The sequence below is a fragment of the Loxodonta africana genome, chromosome 18, assembly GCF_030014295.1.
Source record: "Loxodonta africana isolate mLoxAfr1 chromosome 18, mLoxAfr1.hap2, whole genome shotgun sequence".
NCBI classification, from domain to species: Eukaryota; Metazoa; Chordata; class Mammalia; order Proboscidea; family Elephantidae; genus Loxodonta; species Loxodonta africana.
Window position 1 is genome coordinate 82,689,460 of NC_087359.1, and position 20,168 is coordinate 82,709,627.

At 39.1% G+C, this 20,168-nt stretch overlaps 1 protein-coding gene across 16 annotated transcripts in view; it reads right to left on the minus strand.

Annotated features, from left to right (window-relative positions):
- SPECC1 (sperm antigen with calponin homology and coiled-coil domains 1) overlaps positions 1–20,168 on the minus strand; it is a 476,325-nt gene that overhangs the window by 403,430 nt on the left and 52,727 nt on the right. Inside the window, exon 1 of one of the 16 annotated variants that reach the window (XM_064271863.1) lies at positions 18–2,421. The exons of the other annotated variants lie outside the window; for them this stretch is intronic. The gene's annotated coding sequence lies outside the window, so the exon portion shown is untranslated. Of the gene's footprint in view, positions 1–17; positions 2,422–20,168 lie in introns of those variants that run through there. 16 annotated transcript variants of the gene reach the window in all.

Below are 20,168 nucleotides of genomic sequence, written 5' to 3' on the forward strand. Positions count from 1 at the left end.
AACATTTATTATCTCACAGTTTCTATGGGTCAGGCATCTAGGAGAGGCTTAGCTGACTGGTTCCAGTTCAGGGTCTCTCATGAGGTTGCAGTCAAGATGTTGGCCAGGGCTGAATTCATGGAAGGCTTGACTGGGACTCAAGGATCCATTTCTGAGGAGTTCACATATGCCTAGCAAGTCAGTGCTGGTTGTTGGCAAGAAGTCTTGGTTCCTTGCCAAGTGAGCCTCTTCATAGAGTTGTTTGGATACCCTCCCAATATGGCAGTTGACTTTCCCCACCATAAGTAATCTAAAAGAGAGGGCCAAGAAGAAGCCATGATGTCTTTAATGACCTAGGCCTCGAAACCTCACATACCATCACTTCTGCCTTATTCTATTTCTTAGAAGTGAGTCACTACATCCAGCCCATGCTCAAGAAGAGACGAATTAAACTCCATCTCTTGAAAGGAAAAGTACCAAAGAATTTGTGGATATATTGTAAAATTATCATAACACGGAAGTATATAATGAGTTCAGTTCATGTGGAATTTGAAACTCCTGAGACACTCAATTGGAGATGTCCAGCAGGGAGATGGCCATACTATTAGATGGTTATTGATGACTTTAGCAAAAACAAAGTCCACAGAATGACAGGGTGAGAGGAAAGGCCACAGAAAATTAAGAAGGAAATGAAAGACAAAGGAAGTGGAGTCAGACTACTTTCGAAAGCTCAGCTGTGAAAGGAAGTCAACAGGCAGAGGTCAGAGCAGGGAATTTTGGTGGACTGTTTTTTTTTTTTAAGATAGGTAGCTTAGGAGTATGTTTATAGGTAGAAAAAAAAAAAGAGAGAAGAAATCAGTAGAACAGCAGAAGTCAAAAATATAAATGAGCAGGAGATAGTTGACACAGGTCATGGCAGAATCCCTTGCCTGCTGGGCTGGAGGAGGGATATCCCTTAACCTGAGACAGAAAAAAAGAAGAATGAATGTTAGGTAGTGTGGCTCTGTCTATAGGGGCACTGGATATGCAACAAACTGTGTGTGGGCAGAGATGCCACCCCACGTTAAGAAATACATCTCAAATCAGTTTAGTCATAACCTGAGCCTACCTTCTCTGTCTTTTCTTGGTAAAAAAAAAAAACAAAAAACTTTAATATACTTTATTTTTTAGAGCAGTTTTAGATTTTCAGAAAAATTGCCCAGGAAGTACAGAGTTCCCACTTACCACCCCCAACACACACCGCCCCCCGCAACAGTTTTCACTATTATTAACATCTTGAATTTGTATGGCACATTTGTTACAATTGATGAATGAATATTGATATATCATTAACTAAAGTCCATAGTTTACACAGGGTTCTTTCTCTGTAGTACAGGGCTCCATGGCAACTAATAGCGTTCTATCCACCATTACAGTATCATGCGGAATAGTTTCACTGTCCTTAAAACGCCTTGTGCTTCACTTATTTATCCCTCCACTGCCTTCCCCGAGCCCTGTGCAACCACTGATCTTTTAACTGTCTCTATAATTTTGCCTTTTCAAGAATATCATATAGTTGGAATCACATAGTATACAGCTTTTTCAGACTGGCTTCTTTCATGTAGCAATATGCATTTAAGGTCTTTTTTTTTTTTTTGTACTTTAGATGAAGGTTTACAGAACAAACTAGTTTCTCATTAAACAGCACACATTGTTTTACCATATTGGATAACAAACCCCTGACATGTCAACATTCTTTTCAACATTGGGGTCCCTATTACCAGCTTTCCTGTTCCCCCCTGCCTTCCAGTCCTTGTCCTTGGGCTGGTGTGCCCCACTAGTTTCATTTTGTTTTATGGGCCTGGCCAATCTTTGGCTAAAGGGTGAACCTCAGGAGCGACTTCGTTACTGAGCTGAAAGGGTCTGGGGGCCATACTCTGAGGGTTTCTCCACTCTCTTTCAGGCCAGCAAGTCTGGTCTTTCTTTTTGAGTTAGAATTTTGTTCCACATTTTTCTCCAGCTCTATCCGGGACCCTCTGTTGGGATTCTTGTCAGAGCAGTCAGTAGTGTTAGCTGGGCACCATCTAGTTGTACTGGACTCAGCCTGGTAGAGATTGTGGTAGATATGGTCCATTAGTCCTTTAGACTAATCTTTCCCTCGTATCTCCAGTTTTCTTCATTCTTCTTTGCTCCTGAAGGGGTGAGGCTCACCAAAGTAGAATGTAGAACATTTTCTTTGTAAACTACGTTATGCCAGTTGAGCTAGATGTTCCCCAAGGCCATGGTCCTCACAGCCCTCAGCTCAGCAATTCGGTCCCTCAGGGAGTTTGGATGTGTCTATTGAGCTTCCATGACCTTGCCTTGGACAAAATGTGCTGGCTTCCCCAGTATTGTGTACTGTCTTACCCTTCACCAAAGTTATCGATTATCTATTGTCTATTTAGTGTTTTTCCATCCCCACCCTTCCCCTCCCTTGTAGCCATCAAAGATTATTTCTTTTTGTATGTAAACCTTCCATGAGTTTTTACAGTAATGGTCTCATACAATACTTGTCCTTTTGTGATTGGCTTATTTCACTTAGCATGTCCTCCAGATTCATCCATGTTGTGAGATGCTTCACAGAATCATCATTGTTCTTTAGCATTGCATAACGCTGCATTGTGTATGTGTACCACAGTTTATCCATTCATCTGTTGATGGGCATCTAGGTCGTTCCCATATTTTTGCTATTTTGAACAATGCTGCAATGAACACGAGTGTGAATATGTCTATTCACGTGATGACCCTTATTTCTCTAGTATATAGTCCTAGGAGTGGGGTTGCTGGACCATATGGTATTTCTATTTCTAGCTTTCTAAGGACACGCTATATTGTTTTCCAAAATGGATGTATCATTTGGCATTTCCACCAGCAGTGCACGAGTTCCAGTCTCCCTGCAGCCTCTCCAACATTTGTTATTTCCTGTTTTTTTTTTTTTCATTTGTGCCAGTAATGCCGGGGTGAGATGGTTTTGATTACCATTTCTCTAACGGCTAGCGATCGCAAGCATTTCCTCATGTGTCTGTTGGCTGCTTGAATGTCTTCTTTGGTGAAGTGACTGTTCATTTCCTTTGCCCATTTTTTAATTGGATTTTTTTTTTTTTATTATTAACTTTTATTAAGCTTCCAGTGAACGTTTACAAATCCAATCAGTCTGTCACGTGTAAGTTTACATACATCTCACTCCCTACTCCCACTTGCTCTCCCCCTCTTGAGTCAGCCCTTTCAGTCTCTCCTTTCGTGACAGTTTTGCAGGCTTCTCTCTCTCTCTATCCTCCCATCCCCCCTCCAGACAAGAGTTGCCAACACAATCTCAAGTGTCCACCTGATATAATTAGCTCACTCTTCATCAGCGTCTCTCTCCCACCCGCTGACCAGTCCCTTTCAAGCCTGATGAGTTGTCTTCGGGGATGGTTCCTGTCCTGTGCCAACAGAAGTTCTGGGGACCATGGCCGCCGGGATTCCTCTAGTCTCAGTCAGCCCATTAAGTTTGGTCTTTTTATGAGAATTTGGGGTCTGTATCCCACTGATCTCCTGCTCCCTCAGGGGTCCTCTGTTGTGCTCCCTGTCAGGGCAGTCATCGATTGTGGCCGGGCACCAACTAGTTCTTCTGGTCTCAGGATGATGTAGGTCTCTGGTTCATGTGGCCCTTTCTGTCTCTTGGGCTCTTAGTTGTCGTGTGACCTTGGTGTTCTTCATTTTCCTTTGCTCCAGGTGGGTTGAGACCAATTGATGCATCTTAGATGACCGCTTGTTAGCATTTAAGACCCCAGACGCCACATTTCTAAGTGGGATGCAGAATGATTTCATAATAGAATTATTTTGCCAATTGACTTAGAAGTCCCCGCAAACCATGTTCGCCAGACCCCCGCCCTTGCTCCGCTGACCTTTGAAGCCTTCATTTTATCCCGGAAACTTCTTTGCTTTTGGTCCAGTCCAATTGAGCTGACCTTCCATGTATTGAGTGTTGTCTTTCCCTTCACCTAAAGCATTTCTTATCTACTGATTAATCAATAAAAAATCCTCTCCCATCCTCCCTCCCTCCCCCCCTCGTAACCACAAAAGTATGTGTTCTTCTCAGGTTCACTATTACTCAAGATCTTATAATAGTGGTCTTATACAATATTTGTCCTTTTGCCTCTGACTAATTTCGCTCAGCATAATGCCTTCCAGGTTCCTCCATGTTATGAAATGTTTCACAGATTCGTCACTGTTCTTTATCGATGTGTAGTATTCCATTGTGTGAATATACCACAATTTATTTACCCATTCATCCGTTGATGGACACCTTGGTTGCTTCCAACTTTTTGCTATTGTAAACAGAGCTGCAATAAACATGGGTGTGCATATATCTGTTTGTATGAAGGCTCTTGTATCTCTAGGGTATATTCCCAGGAGTGGGATTTCTGGGTTGTATGGTAGTTCTATTTCTAATTGTTTAAGATAACGCCAGATAGATTTCTAAAGTGGTTGTACCATTTTACATGCCCACCAGCAGTGTATGAGAGTTCCAATCTCTCCGCAGCCTCTCCAACATTTATTATTTTGTATTTTTTGGATTAATGCCAGCCTTGCTGGTGTGAGATGGAATCTCATCCTAGTTTTAATTTGCATTTCTCTAGTGGCTAATGATCGTGAGCATTTTCTCATGTATCTGTTGGCTGCCTGAATATCGTCTTTAGTGAAATGTGTGTTCATATCCTTTGCCCACTTTTTGATTGGGTTGTTTGTCTTTTTGTGGTTGAGTTTTGACAGAATCATGTAGATTTTAGAGATCAGGCGCTGGTCGGAGATGTCATAGCTGAAAATTCTTTCCCAATCTGTAGGTGGTCTTTTTACTCTTTTGGAGAAGTCTTTAGATGAGCATAGGTGTTTGATTTTTAGGAGCTCCCAGTTATCGGGTTTCTCTTCATCATTTTTGGTAATGTTTTGTATTCTGTTTATGCCTTGTATTAGGGCTCCTAGGGTTGTCCCAATTTTTTCTTCCATGATCTTTATCGTTTTAGTCTTTATGTTTAGGTCTTTGATCCACTTGGAGTTAGTTTTTGTGCATGGTGTAAGGTATGGGTCCTGTTTCATTTTTTGAAAATGAATATCCAGTTATGCCAGCACCATTTGTTAAAAAGGCTTTCTTTTCCCCAATTAATTGACACTGGTCCTTTGTCAAATATCAGCTGCTCATACGTGGATGGGTCTATGTCTGGGTTCTCAATTCTGTTCCATTGGTCTATGTGCCTGTTGTTGTACCAGTACCAGGCTGTTTTGACTACTGTGGCTGTATAATAGCTTCTGAAATCAGGTAAAGTGAGGCCTCCCACCTTTTTCTTCTTTTTCAGTAGTGCTTTGCTTATCCGGGGCTTCTTTCCCTTCCATATGAAATTGGTAATTTGTTTCTCTATCCCCTTAAAATATGACATTGGAATTTGGATCGGAAGTGCATTAAATGTATAGATGGCTTTTGGTAGAATAGACATTTTTACTATGTTAAGTCTTCCTATCCATGAGCAAGGTATGTTTTTCCACTTAAGTATGTCCTTTTGAATTTCTTGTAGTAGAACTTTGTAGTGTTCTTTGTATAGGTCTTTCACATCCTTGGTAAGATTTATTCCTAAGTATCTTATCTTCTTGGGGGCTACTGTGAATGGTATTGATTTGGTTATTTCCTCTTCGGTGTTCTTTTTGTTGATGTAGAGGAATCCAACTGATTTTTGTATGTTTATTTTATAACCTGAGATTCTGGCAAACTCTTCTATTAGTTTCAGTAGTTTTCTGGAGGATTCCTTAGGGTTTTCTGTGTATATAATCATGTCATCTGCAAATAGTGATAACTTTACTTCCTCCTTGCCAATCCGGAGACCTTTTATTTCTTTGTCTAGCCTAATTGCCCTGGCTAGGACTTCCAGCACGATGTTGAATAAGAGCGGTGATAAAGGGCATCCTTGTCTGGTTCCCGTTCTCAAGGGAAATGCTTTCAGGTTCTCTCCATTTACAGTGATATTGGCTGTTGGCTTTGCATAGATGCCCTTTATTAAGTTGAGGAATTTTCCTTCAATTCGTATTTTGGTGAGAGTTTTTATCATAAATGGGTGTTGGACTTTGTCAAATGCCTTTTCTGCATCAATTGATAAGATCATGTGGTTTTTGTCTTTTCTTTTATTTATGTGATGGATTACATTAATGGTTTTTCTGATATGAAACCAGCCTTGCATACCTGGTATAAATCCCACTTGATCAGGGTGAATTATTTTTTTGATGTGTTGTTGGATTTTATTGGCTAGAATTTTGTTGAGGATTTTCGCATCTATGTTCATGAGGGATATAGGTCTATAATTTTCTTTTTTTGTAATGTCTTTACCTGGTTTTGGTATCAGGGAGATGGTGGCTTCATAGAATGAGTTGGGTAGTATTCCGTCATTTTCTATGCTTTGGAATACCTTCAGAAATAGTGGTGTTAACTCTTCTCTGAAAGTTTGGTAGAACTCTGCAGTGAAGCCGTCCGGGCCAGGGTTTTTTTTTGTGGGGAGTTTTTTGATTACCGTTTCAATCTCTTTTTTTGTTATGGGTCTATTTAGTTGTTCTACTTCTGAATGTGTTAGTTTAGGTAGGTAATGTTTTCCCAGGAATTCATCCATTTCTTCTAGGTTTTCAAATTTGTTAGAGTACAATTTTTCATAATAATCTGAAATGATTCTTTTAATTTCATTTGGTTCTGTTGTGATGTGGTCCTTCTCGTTTCTTATTCGGGTTATTTGTTTCCTTTCCTGTATTTCTTTAGTCAGTCTAGCCAATGGTTTCTCAATTTTGTTAATTTTTTCAAAGAACCAGCTTTTGGCTTTGTTAATTCTTTCAATTGTTTTTCTGTTCTCTAATTCATTTAGTTCGGCTCTAATTTTTATTATTTGTTTTCTTCTGGTGCCTGATGGATTCTTTTGTTGCTCAGTTTCTATTTGTTCAAGTTGTAGGGACAGTTCTCTGATTTTGTCTCTTTCTTCTTTTTGTATGTGTGCATTTATTGATATAAATTGCCCTCTGAGCACTACTTTTGCTGTGTCCCAGAGGTTTTGATAGGAAGTATTTTCATTCTCGTCGCTTTCTAAGAATTTCCTTATTCCCTCCTTGATGTCTTCTATAACCCAGTCTTTTTTCAGGAGGTTACTGTTCATTTTCCAAGTATTTGACTTCTTTTCCCTAGTTTTTCTGTTATTGATCTCTAGTTTTATTGCCTTGTGGTCTGAGAAGATGCTTTGTAATATTTCGATGTTTTGGACTCTGCAAAGGTTTGTTTTATGACCTAATATGTGGTCTATTCTAGAGAATGTTCCATGTGTGCTAGAAAAAAAAGTATATTTTGCAGCAGTTGGGTGGAGAGTTCTGCATAACTCAATGAGGTCAAGTTGGTTGATTGTTGTAATTAGATCTTCCGTGTCTCTATTGAGCTTCTTACTGGATGTCCTGTCCTTCTCCGAAAGTGGTGTGTTGAAGTCTCCTACTATAATTGTGGAGGTATCTATCTCACTTTTCAATTCTGTTAAAATTTGATTTATGTATCTTGCAGCCCTGTCATTGGGTGCATAAATATTTAATATGGTTATGTCTTCCTGATCAATTGTCCCTTTTATCATTATATAGTGTCCTTCTTTATCCTTTGTGGTGGATTTAAGTCTAAAGTCTATTTTGTCAGAAATTAATATTGCTACTCCTCTTCTTTTTTGCTTATTGTTTGCTTGATATATTTTTTTCCATCCTTTGAGTTTTAGTTTGTTTGTGTCTCTAAGTCTAAGGTGTGTCTCTTGTAGGCAGCATATAGATGGATCGTGTTTCTTTATCCAGTCTGTGACTCTCTGTCTCTTTATTGGTGCATTTAGTCCATTTACATTCAGCGTAATTATAGATAAATAAGTTTTTAGTGCTGTCATTTTGATGCCTTTTTATGTGTGTTGTTGACAATTTCATTTTTCCACATGCTTTTTTGTGCTGAGGCGTTTTTCTTAGTAAATTGTGAGATCCTCATTTTCATAGTGTTTGACTTTATGTTAGTTGAGTCGTTACGTTTTTCTTGGCTATTATCTTGAGTTATAGAGTTGTTATACCTTTTTGTGGTTACCTTATTATTTACCCCTATTTTTCTAAGTAAAAACCTAACTTGTATTGTTCTATATCGCCTTGTAGCACTCTCCATATGGCAGTTCAATGCCTCCTGTATTTAGTCCCTCTTTTTGATTATTGTGATCTTTTACCTATTGACTTCCATGATTCCCTGTTATGTGTATTTTTTTTTTAATTAATCTTAATTTGTTTGTTTTTGTGATTTCCCTATTTGAGTTGCGTTGATATCAGGACGTTCTGTTTTGTGACCTTGTATTGTGCTGATATCTGATATTATTGGTTCTCTGACCGAACAATATCCTTTAGTATTTCTTGTAGCTTTGGTTTGGTTTTTGCAAATTCTCTAAACTTGTGTTTATCTGTAAATATCTTAATTTCGCCTTCATATTTCAGAGAGAGTTTTGCTGGATATATGATCCTTGGCTGGCAGTTTTTCTCCTTCAGTGTTCTGTATATGTCGTCCCATTCCCTTCTTGCCTGCATGGTTTCTGCTGAGTAGTCTGAACTTATTCTTATTGATTCTCCCTTGAAGGAAACCTTTCTTTTCTCCCTGGCTGCTTTTAAAATTTTCTGTTTATCTTTGGTTTGGGCGAGTTTGATGATAATATGTCTTGGAGTTTTTCTTTTTGGATCAGTCTTAAATGGGGTTCGATGAGCATCTTGGATAGATATCCTTTCGTCTTTCATGATGTCAGGGAAGTTTTCTGTCAGGAGTTCTTCAACTATTTTCTCTGTGTTTTCTGTCCCCCCTCCCTGTTCTGGGACTCCAATCACCCGCAGGTTATCCTTCTTGATAGAGTCCCACATGATTCTTAGGGTTTCTTCATTTTTTTTAATTCTTTTATCTGATTTTTTTTCAGCTATGTTGGTGTTGATTCCCTGGTCCTCCAGATGTCCCAGTCTGCATTCTAATTGCTCGAGTCTCCTTCTCTGACTTCCTATTGTGTTGTCTAATTCTGTAATTTTATTGTTAATCTTTTGGATTTCTACATGCTGTCTCTCTATGGATTCTTGCAACTTATTAATTTTTCCACTATGTTCTTGAATAATCTTTTTGAGTTCTTCCACAGTTTTATTAGTGTGTTCCTTGGCTTTTTCTGCAGTTTGCCTTATTTCATTTGTGATGTCTTGAAGCATTCTCGAAATTAGTTTTTTATGTTCTGTATCTGATAATTCCAGGATTGTACCTTCATTTGGGAAAGATTTTGATTCTTTTGTTTGGGGGCTTGGAGAAGCTGTCATGGTCTGCTTCTTTAAGTGGTTTGATATGGATTGTTGTCTCCGAGCCATCACTGGGAAACTAGTTTGTCCAGAAAATCCGCTGCGTCCAGTCCAAATCCCGGCGGGACGGTTCCCTGGCTGGGACGCTGCTCTCCCCGTTCCAAGACCAGTCACTGCCTCCCGGGGACTTCTCCTACCGGCTGCGTCCCACGCCGCCCGCGGAACCGGCTGGTCCCCCTCCCGGGGTTAGTTCAGCGGGGTGGAGCAGCTCTCTGTGCTTGTGCCGTACCTGACTGGTACGCTGGCTCCAGGCTCTGAAAACAATCGCTGCTTCCCCGTATTAGTTCGTTCTCCGTCTCTAAATCTGTGTTTGTTGTTCAGGGTTCGTAGATTGTTATGTATGTGATCGATTCACTTGTTTTTCCGTGTCTTTGTTGTAAGAGGGATCCGAGGTAGCGTCTGCCTAGTCCGCCATCTTGGCTCCGCCCCTCGGATTGTTTTTTTGTTGTTGTTGTAGAGGTGTTGCATTTTCTTGTAGATTTTAGAGATTAGACCTTTGTCTGATTTGTAATAGTCAAAAATTTTTCCCCAGTGTGTAGGTTCTCTTTTTACTCTCTTGGTGAAGTCTTTTAATAAGCATAAGTGTTTAATTTTTAGAAGATCCCAGTTATCTAGCTTATCTTCTGCAGTTTGTGTGTTGTTGGTTTTGGTTTGTATTTTGTTAGTGCCATGTATAAGGGCCTCTGGCGTTGATCCTATCTTTTCTTACATGAGCTTCATACTTTTTGTCTTTATATTTAGGTCTTTGATCCATTTTGAGTTAATTTTTGTATATGGTGTCAGGTCTGGGTCCTGTTTCATTTTTTTTGCAGATGGACATCCAGTTTTGCCAGCATCATTTGTTAAAAAGACTGCCTTTTCCCCATTTGATGGACTTCGGGCCCTTGTCAACGATCAGGTGACCATAGGTGATGGATTTACAGCTGGGTTCTCAATTCTTTTCCACTGGTCAATATTTTTGTTGTTGTACCAGTATTAGGCTGTTTTGACTACTGTTGCTGTATAGTAGGTTCTGAGGTCAGGTAGCTTGCGTTCTCCTATTTTCTTCTTCTTCTTCTTCAATAGTGCTTTACTTATCCGGGGCTTCTTCCCTTTCCATATAAAGTTAATGATAACTTTTCCCATCTTTTTAAAGAAATGTTGTTGGTATTTGGATAGGGATTGCATTGTATTTGTAAATCACTTTGGATAGAATTGTCATTTTCACAATGTTGAGTCTACCTATCCATGAGTATGGTATTTTTTTCCATTTATGTAAATCTCTTTCAGTTTCTTGCAGTAGTGTTTTGTAGTTTTCTTTGCATAAAAAAAAAATTTTTTTTTTTTTCTTTGTATAGGTCCTTTATATTCCTGGTTAGATTTATTCCTAAGTATTTTGTTTTTTTAGGGGCTATTATAAATGGTATTGTTTTCGTGATTTCCTTTTCATCATTCTCTTTATTGGTGTATAGGAATCCAATTGATTTTTGTATGTTTACCTTATATATTGATATTCTGCTGAATCTATTAGTCACAGCAGTTTTCTTGTGGACTCTTCTGAGTTTCCTATGTATAGTATCATACCCAAAACCCAGTGCCATCTCACAGCGATCCTATAGGACAAAGTAGAACAGCCCCATAGGGTTTCCAAGGAGCGCCTGGTAGATTTGAACTGCAAACCCTTTGGTTAGCAGCCGTAGCGCTTAACCACTACGCCACCAGGTTTACCATTGTAGATGATAGTATCATATCATCTACAGATAGACACAGTTTAACTTCATCATTACCAATTTGGATGCTCTTTATTTGTTTCTTCCCTTATTGCTCTAGCTAGAACTTCCAGCACAGTGTTGAATAGGAGTGGCGATAAAGGGCATCCTTGTCTTGTTGCTGTTCTCAAGGGAATGTTTTCAGCCTCTCTCCCATAAGAATGATGTTGGCCATTGGTTTTGCATAGATGTTCTTTATTATGTTAAGAAATTTCTCTTCTATTATACCTATTTTATTGAGAGCTTTTTAAATCAGGAATGGGTGGTAGACTTTGCCAAATGCCTTTTCTGGGTAGACTGAGATGATCATGTGATTCTTTTCTTTCCTTTTATTTATGTGGTGGACTATGTTAATTGATTTTCTAATGTCGAACCATCCTTGCATACCTGATATGAATCCTACTGAGTCATGGTGTATTATTTTTTTGATACGATGCTGAGTGCCATTGAGAATTTTTGCATCTATATTCATGAGAGATATTGGTCTGTAATTTTCTTTTTTTTGTAGTGCCTTTGCCTGGTTTTGGTATCAGCATTATGCTGGCTTCATAGAATGAATTTGAAAGTATGGCTTCCTTTTCTATGTTCTGAAATAGTTTAAGTAGTACTGGTGTAAGCTCTTCTCTGAGTGTTTGTTAGAATTCTCCAGTGAAGCCATCTGGACCAGGGCTTTTTTTTTTTTTTTTACCTTTTCAGTCTCTTCTCTTGTTATGGGTCTGTTCAGATTTTCAACATCATTTTGTGTTAGTTTGTGTAGGTAGTGTGTTTCTAGAAATTTGTCCACTTCTTCTAGGTTTTCAGATTTTTTGGAATATAGTTTTTCATAATACTCGTTTCAGTTGGGTCTGTTGTAATGCCCCCCATTTCATTTCTTATTTGGGTTATTTGCATCATCTCGTGTTCTTCTTTTGTCAATTTGGCCAGTGTTTTGTCAATTTTGTTGATCCTTTCAAAGAACCAAGTTTTGGTTTTTTTGATTCTTTCTATTGTTTTTCAATTCTCTATTTCACTTATTTCTGCTCTGATCTTTATTATTCCCTTTCTTCTGGTGGCTGTGGGCTTCTTTTGCTGTTCTCTTTCTATTTGTTCAAGTTGTGTAGTTAATGTTTTGATTTTGTCTGTTCTTTTTTGATGTGTGCATGTATTGCTATAAACTGACATCTGAGAACTGCCTTTGCTGTGTCCTAAAGGTTTTGGTATGATGTGTTTTCATTCTTGTTTGAGTCTAGGAATTTTTTTATTCCATCTCTGATTTCTTTTATTACCCAGTGGTTTTAAAGCAGGGTGTTACTCAGTTTCCATGTAATTGATTTTTTTCCCCTTGCTCTTCCTGTTGTTAATATCTACTTGGATGGAGTTGTGGTCAGAGAAGATACTTTGTATTATCTCAATGTTTTAGATTTTGTTGAGGGCTGCTCTGTGGCCTAAGATGTGGTCTATTATGGAGAATGTTCCATGTGCATTGGAAAAGAATGTGTACTTTGCAGCTGTTGGGTGGAGTGTTGTATACATGTCTACGAGGTCAAGTTGGCTGATTGTGCCCTTTAGTTCTTCTGTATCTTTGTTGAGTTTCTTTCTAAGGAAACTCTAAATAAATGCCATCTATACAAAACGAATGGCTCATATCATTCTTAATGGAGAGAGGCTGAAAACATGCCCCATGAATACAGGAACAAGACAAGGATGCTCTTTATCACAACTCCTATTTAACATTGTGCTGAAAGTCCTAGCTAGAGCAACAAGGCAACAAAAAGAAACAAAGAGCATCCAAATTGGTAATGAAGAAATTAAACTGTCCCTATTTGTGGATGATACGATACTATACATGAAGAACTCAAAAGACCCCACAAGAAAATTACTGGAACTAATAGAAAGATTCAGCAGAGTGGCAATATACAAGATAAACATACAAAAATCAGCTGAATTCCTATACACCAATAAAGAGAACTATGAAAAGGAAATAAAAAAAACAACACCATTTATAACAGCACCTTAAAAAATGCTTAAAATACACTTAGGAATAAATCTAACCAGGCATGTAAAAGACCTATACAAAGAAAACTATAAAACACTGCTGCAAGAAACCAAATGAGAGCTACATAAACAGAAAAATATACCATGCTGATGGATAGGTAGACTCAACATTATGAAAATGTCAATTCCATCCAAAGCAAGCTACAAATACAATCCAATCTGCATCCAAACACCAAAAACATTTTTTAAGGAGATGGAAAAACTAATCGTTAACTTTATAAGAAAAGGAAAGAGGCCCTGTAAAAGTAAAGCACTATTGAAGAAGAACAAAGTAGGAGGACTTATACTACCTGACAGAATCTACTACACAGCTATGGAAATCAAAACGGCCTGGTACTGGTACAACAACAGACACACTGACCAACTGAAGAGAACTGAGAACCCAGATATAAATCCATGCACCTATGGTCATCTGACTTCCCCCACGTGTCTGTCAGCTTGTCGTACTGTGGGAGGTCACGTGTTGCTGTGATGCTGGAAGCTATGCCACTGGTATTCATATAGCAGCAGAGTCACCCATGGAGGACAGGTTTCAGCTGAGCTTCCAGACTAAGACAGAATAGGAAAAAGGACCTGGCAGTCTACTTCTGAAAAGTGTTAGCCAGCGAAAATCTTACAAATAGCAGTGGAATATTGTCTGATACAGTGTTGGAAGATGAGCCCCCCAGGTTGGAAGGCACTCAAAAGATGACTGGGACCTTAATTTGCTGATGTGGCACAACTCAAAATAAGAAGAAACAGCTGCAAACATCCATTAATAATCGGTACCTGGAATGTACGAAGTATCAATCTAGGAAAATTGGAAATGGTCAAAAATGAAATGGAACACAGAAACATCAATATCCTAGGCATTAGTGAGCTGAAATGGACTGGTATTGGCCATTTTGAACCAGACAATCATATATTCTACTATGTTGGGAATGACAACCTGAAGAGGAATGGTGTTTGTTGCATTCATCGTAAAAAAGAACATTTCAAGATCTATCCTAAAGTACAATGCTGTCACTGATAGGCTAATACGCATACGCCTACAAGGAAGACCAGTTAATACGACTATTATTCAAGTTTACGCACCAACCACTAGGGCCAAAGATGAAGATATAGAAGACTTTTATCAGCTACTGCAGTCTGAAATTGATCAAACATGCAATCGAGATGCATTGATAACTGCTGGTGATTGGAATGCAAAAACTGGAATCAAAGAAGAAGGATCAGTAGTTGGAAAATATGGCCTTGGTGATAGAAACAATGCCGGAGATCAAATGACAGAATTTTGCAAGGTCAACAACTTCTTCATTGCAAAAACTCCCTTTCACCAACATAAACGGCTTTTTTTTTTTTTTTTTATACCCATGGACCTCGCCAGATGGAACACACAGAAATCAAATTGACTACATCTGTGGAAAGAGACGATGGAAAAGCTCAATATCATCAGTCAGAACAAGGCCAGGGGCCAACTGTGGAACAGACCATCAATTGCTCATACACAAGTTCAAGCTGAAACTGAAGAAAATCAGAGCAAGTCCACGGGAGCCAAAATATGACCTTGAGTATATCCCACCTGAATTTAGAGACCATCTCAAGAATAGATTTGATGCATTGAACACTAGTGACCGAAGACCAGACGAGTTGTGGAATGACATCAAGGGCATCATATAAGAAGAAAGCAAGAGGTCACTGAAAAGACAGGAAAGAAAGAAAAGACCAAGATGGATGTCAGAGGAGACTGTGAAACTTGCTCTCGAATGTCGAGCAGTTAAAGCAAAAGGAAGAATCAATGAAGTAAAAGAACTGAATATTTCAAAGGGCAGCTCGAGAAGACAACATAAAGTATTATACTGACATGTGCAAAGGGCTGGAGATAGAAAACCAAAAGGGAAGAACACGCTTGGCGTTTCTCAAGCTGAAAGAACTGAAGAAAAAATTCAAGCCTCGAGTTGCAATAGTGAAGGATTCCATGGGGAAAATAGTAAACAACAGAGGAAGCATCAAAAGAAGATGAAAGGAATACAGAGTCATTATACCAAAAAGAATTAGTCAATGTTTAGCCATTTCAAGAGGTAGCATATGATCAGGAACCAATAGTACTGAAGGAAGAAGCCCAAGCTGCTCGGAAGGCATTGGCTTAAAACAAGGCTCCAGGAATTGATGGAATATCAATTGAGATGTGTCAACAAACAGATGCAGCGCTGGAGGTGCTCACTCGTCTATGCCAAGAAATATGGAAGACAGCTTCCTGGCCAACTGACTGGAAGAGATCTATATTTATGCCTATTCCCAAGAACGGTGATCCAACCGAATGTGGAAATTGTAGAACAATATCATTAATATCACATGCAAGCAAAATTTTGCTGAAGATCATTCAAAAACGGCTGCAGCAGTATACCAACAGCGAACTGCCAGAAATTCAGGCCGGTTTCAGAAGATGACATGGAAGCAGGGATATCATTGCTTATGTCAGTTGGATCCTGGCTAAAAGCAGAGAATACCAGAAGGAAGTTTACCTGTGTTTTACTGACTATGAAAAGCCATTCGACTGTGTGGATCATAACAAATTATGGATAACAGTGCAAAGAATGAGAATTCCAGAGCACTTAATTGTGCTGGTGAAGAGCCTTTACATAGATCAAGAGGCAGCTGTTCAGACAGAACAAGGGGATACTGATTGGCTTAAAGTCCTGAAAGGTGTGCATCAGGGTTGTATTCTTTCACCATACCTATTCAATCTGTATACTGAGCAAATAATGCAAGAAGCTAGACTATATGAAGAAGAACGGAGCATCAGGATTGGATGAAGACTCATTAACAACCTGCATTATGCAGATGACACAACCTTGCTTGCTGAAAGTGAAAAGGACTTGAAGCACTTACTAATGAAGATCAAAGATCACAGCCTTCAGTATGGATTGCCCCTCAACATAAAGAAAACAAAAATCCTCACAACTGGACCAATGAGCAACATCATGATAAACGGAGAGAAGACTGAAGTTGTCAAGGATTTCATTTTACTTGAATCCACAGTCAACAGCCATGGAAGCAGCAGTCCAGAAATCAAGACGCATTGCATAGGGCAAATCTGCACCAAAGGACCTCTTTGAAGTGTTGAAAAGCAAAGGTGTCACCTTGAAAACTAAGGTGCTCCTGACCCAAGTCATGGTATTTTCAATAGCACCATATGCATGTGAAAGCTACACAATGAATAAGGAAGACTGAAGAAGAATTGGTGCCTTTAAATTGTGGTGTTGGGGAAGAATATTGAATATATCATGGACTGCCAAAATAAGGAACAAATCTGTCTTGGAAGAAGTGCAACCAGAATGCTCCTTAGAAGCAAGGATGGCGAGACTGTGTCTTAAATAGTTTGGACATGTTGTCAGGAGGGATCAGTCCCTGGAGAAGGACATCATGCTTGGCAAAGTACAGCGTCAGTGGAAAAGAGGAAGACCCTTAACAAGGTGGATTGACACAGTGGCTGCAACAATGAGCTCAAGCATAACAACGATTGTAAGGATGGCTCAGGACTGGACAGTGTTTTGTTCTGTTGTGCATAGGGTCGCTATGAGTCAGAACCAACTTGATGGCACCTAAGAACAACAACAACTCAGTCACCTGATCTTTGACAAAGGCCCAAACTCCATTAAATAGAGAAAAAACAGTCTTTCTAACAAATGGTGCTGTCAAAATTGGATGTCCATCTGTAAAAAAATGAAGCAGGACCCTATACTTCACACCATACACAAAAACTACTACAAAATGGGTCAAAGACCTAAGTATAAAACCAAATACTAAAAAGATCATGGAAGAAAAAAATAGGGTCATCACTGAGGCCCTAAAGCATGGCATAAATAGGATACAAACCATAACTAACAATACACAAACACTAGAAGGTAAGCTAGACAACAGGAATCTTCTAAAAATTCAACACTTATGCTATAGGGTCACTATGAGTCAGAATCAACTAGATAGCATCGGATTTTTTTTTTTTTTGGTATGCTCATCAAAAGACTTCAGCAAGGATGCCCAGACTTCATCTCATGTACTTTGGACACGTAATCAAGAGGATGAGTCCCTGGAGAAGGACATCATGCTTGACAGAGAGTTGACAAAAAAGAGGAAGGCCCTCAATGAGATGAACTGACACAATGCCTGCAACAATGGGCTCAAACATAGCAATGATTGTGAGGATGATGCAGGACCAGGCAGTATTTCGTTCTGTTGTTTACAGGGTCACTATGAGTTGAAATCTACTCAGGCACCTAACAACAACAACAGACTGGGAAAAAATTTTTGGCTATGACATATCTGTCAAAGGTCTAATCTCTAAAATCAATAAAAAATCCAACACCTGTACATCAAAGAGACCAATAATCAAATTAAAAAATGATTAAAGGATATACAGACACTTCACCAAAGACGACACTCAGGTGGCTAAAAGACACATGAGGAAATTCTCACAATCAGTAGCCATTAGAGATATGCAAATCAAAAGTACAATGAGATACCATTTCACTTCAACATTACTGGCACGAATCAAAAAAAAACCAGAAAATAAATGTTGGAGAGGCTGCAGGGAGACTGGAACTTACGCACTGCTGGTGGGAATGCAAAATGGTACAACCACTTTGTAAAATGACACAGTGCTTCTTTAAAAAGCTAGACATAGAAATACCATATGATCCAGCAATCGCACGCCTAGGAACAGATTCTAGAGAAACAAGGACCTGACATCCTTCTCAGTCACTCGCGAGGTCCACCCTTCAGCCGAAGATTAGACAGGTCCATAAAACAAACAATAATACACATAGCTCAAACATGTATTTGAGACAAAATGGGCACACTAGACAAGGCGAAAGGACAAGAAAGGAGGAGGGCACAGGAAAGCTGGACAAATGGAAAGGGGGAACCCAAGGTCAAGAAAGGGAGAGTGTTCACACATCTTGGGGTTGGCAACCAATGTCACAAAACAATATGTATATTAATTGTTTATTCAGAAACTAATTTGCTCTGTAAACCTTCAACTAAAGCACAATAAAAATTAAAAAAAGAGAAGAAAAATTGCTTTTTAAAAGTCCTCTATTTTTTCCATTATCCTTACTTCCATAGGAGTGATTTCTATTTCTTAAAGCTGTTCTTGTAGTTGGGTCACCTTCTCTTGCTTTCTTGTATGCCTTACTTTTTTTTGCTGAACCTGAGGCATTTGAATACTTTGTTGAGGTAGTTCTGGTTTGAGATTCTTCTCTTTCCCCCCAATTTTTCTTGTGTGTGTGTGTGTGTGTATATATATATATATTTTTTCCCCCCCCATCCCTCCACATTGTGCCAGAGTGTGCTCTAGCTTTAGGGCTCTTTCAGCATTTACTCAGTGCTTTTTTTACCTGGGGAAGGAGGGTCTCCTTTGTGTGCTTTTGAGGGAATCAGCTGATCTGGGCATGTCTGCAGCCTTTGCTTTTCCTTAATTGATATGAGTGTGATTTCAACGCTTCCTAGGTATATTCTAAGTGTATCCTAAAATATTTTGAGGAGGTACATATGCTTTGTTTTGGAGGTAGTTTTTTAGTCCTTTTTTGTTTTTTTTCCTTCCTTTTTACTCGGAAGGTTTTAAGTGTCTGAATGCAGACTGATTACAGCTATCCAGCTTAATGGTTTCTTTTGTTTGGTATGTCTTGGAATCAGTGTGGGCTGCCTCTATTTTTTTCTCTCTCCACCCTGCCTGGGTTGGGGGTGGGGTGGAACCAGTTTTTCCATTTGAGTCCTAGGATATCTGTTCCTCTGGCTGCTCTTTGACCATATTGAGACTCTGAGACAGTAGATCTTCAGCTACAGCAAAATTTTATTGCTCACCATCATTTTTTTTCATGGGATGCCTCTGTTCACTGGACCCAACCCACAGCCATTGGCTCCAGCTTCACTGCAATGGGGCTTGAGTGGTGGGTTTCCCAGGCAAGAAAAAAAAAAGCTTCTTACCAAGTCAGTTGCTTCTTTTCTCCAATTCACTGATTGTCACTTTAATGTTGGGTTGGTTTCCAAGGTTCTCTCTCCTCATTAGTGCTAACTGGTTAGTTTTTTTTTTTTTTTTTCTAAAGTTGCTGTGGGGTATTTAGAGGCACTTAACGCTCACATTTACCATATGCCTGCAAAAGACCTTTTCATAGCTTTAAAAAGCAAACGTCACTTTGGTGACTAAGGTGTACCTGACACAAGCTATGGTCTTTTCAGTCCCCTCATATGCATGTAAAAGCTGAACAATGAAAAAGCAAGACAGAGGAAGAATTGATGTAGCTGAACTGTGGTATTAGTGAAGAATACTGAATATATCATGAACTTCCAGAAGAACAAACAAATCATTCTTACAAGAAATACAATCAGAATGCTCCTTAAAGGCAAGGATAGCAAGACTTCAGCTCACTTACTTCTGACATGTCATCAGGAAAGACAAATTGCTAGAAAAGGACATCATGGTTGACAAGGTGGAAGGTCAGTTAAAGCAAGGGAGACCCTGGATGAAATGTATTCACACAGTGGCTGAAACAGGACTCAAACATACCAAAGATCATGAAAATGGCACAGGACCAGCCAAGCTTTCATTCTATTATATGGAAGGTCGCTATGAGTCAGAGCCAATCTGAATGTAACTAACAACGACAACCAGTATGTACACTCCAAAGATTTCTGTCCATTTTCTTTACTTGCATACACCAAGCACCTAGAACAGCATGTGGTTCACAGTACTGGATGCAATGAATGAAAAAGTTAGACGGTGCACTGAACCCAGTTAAACCAGGAACTAAACCTAAACAGAATTAAGTCTAAATAATCTATGTTAACCATGGCTACAAAAGTGAATATAATTTTAAGAAGTCTAGATAGAAAAGCTAACGATGTAAAAATAATACCAATTTAATGATAACAAAAATTCCCAAAGGTGCCACAAAAATCGGAGATTAGGGGTAGAAGGAGTGAGAAGTAATATTAGTGTGCTAATTGTCAGACCAGGGTTTGCGG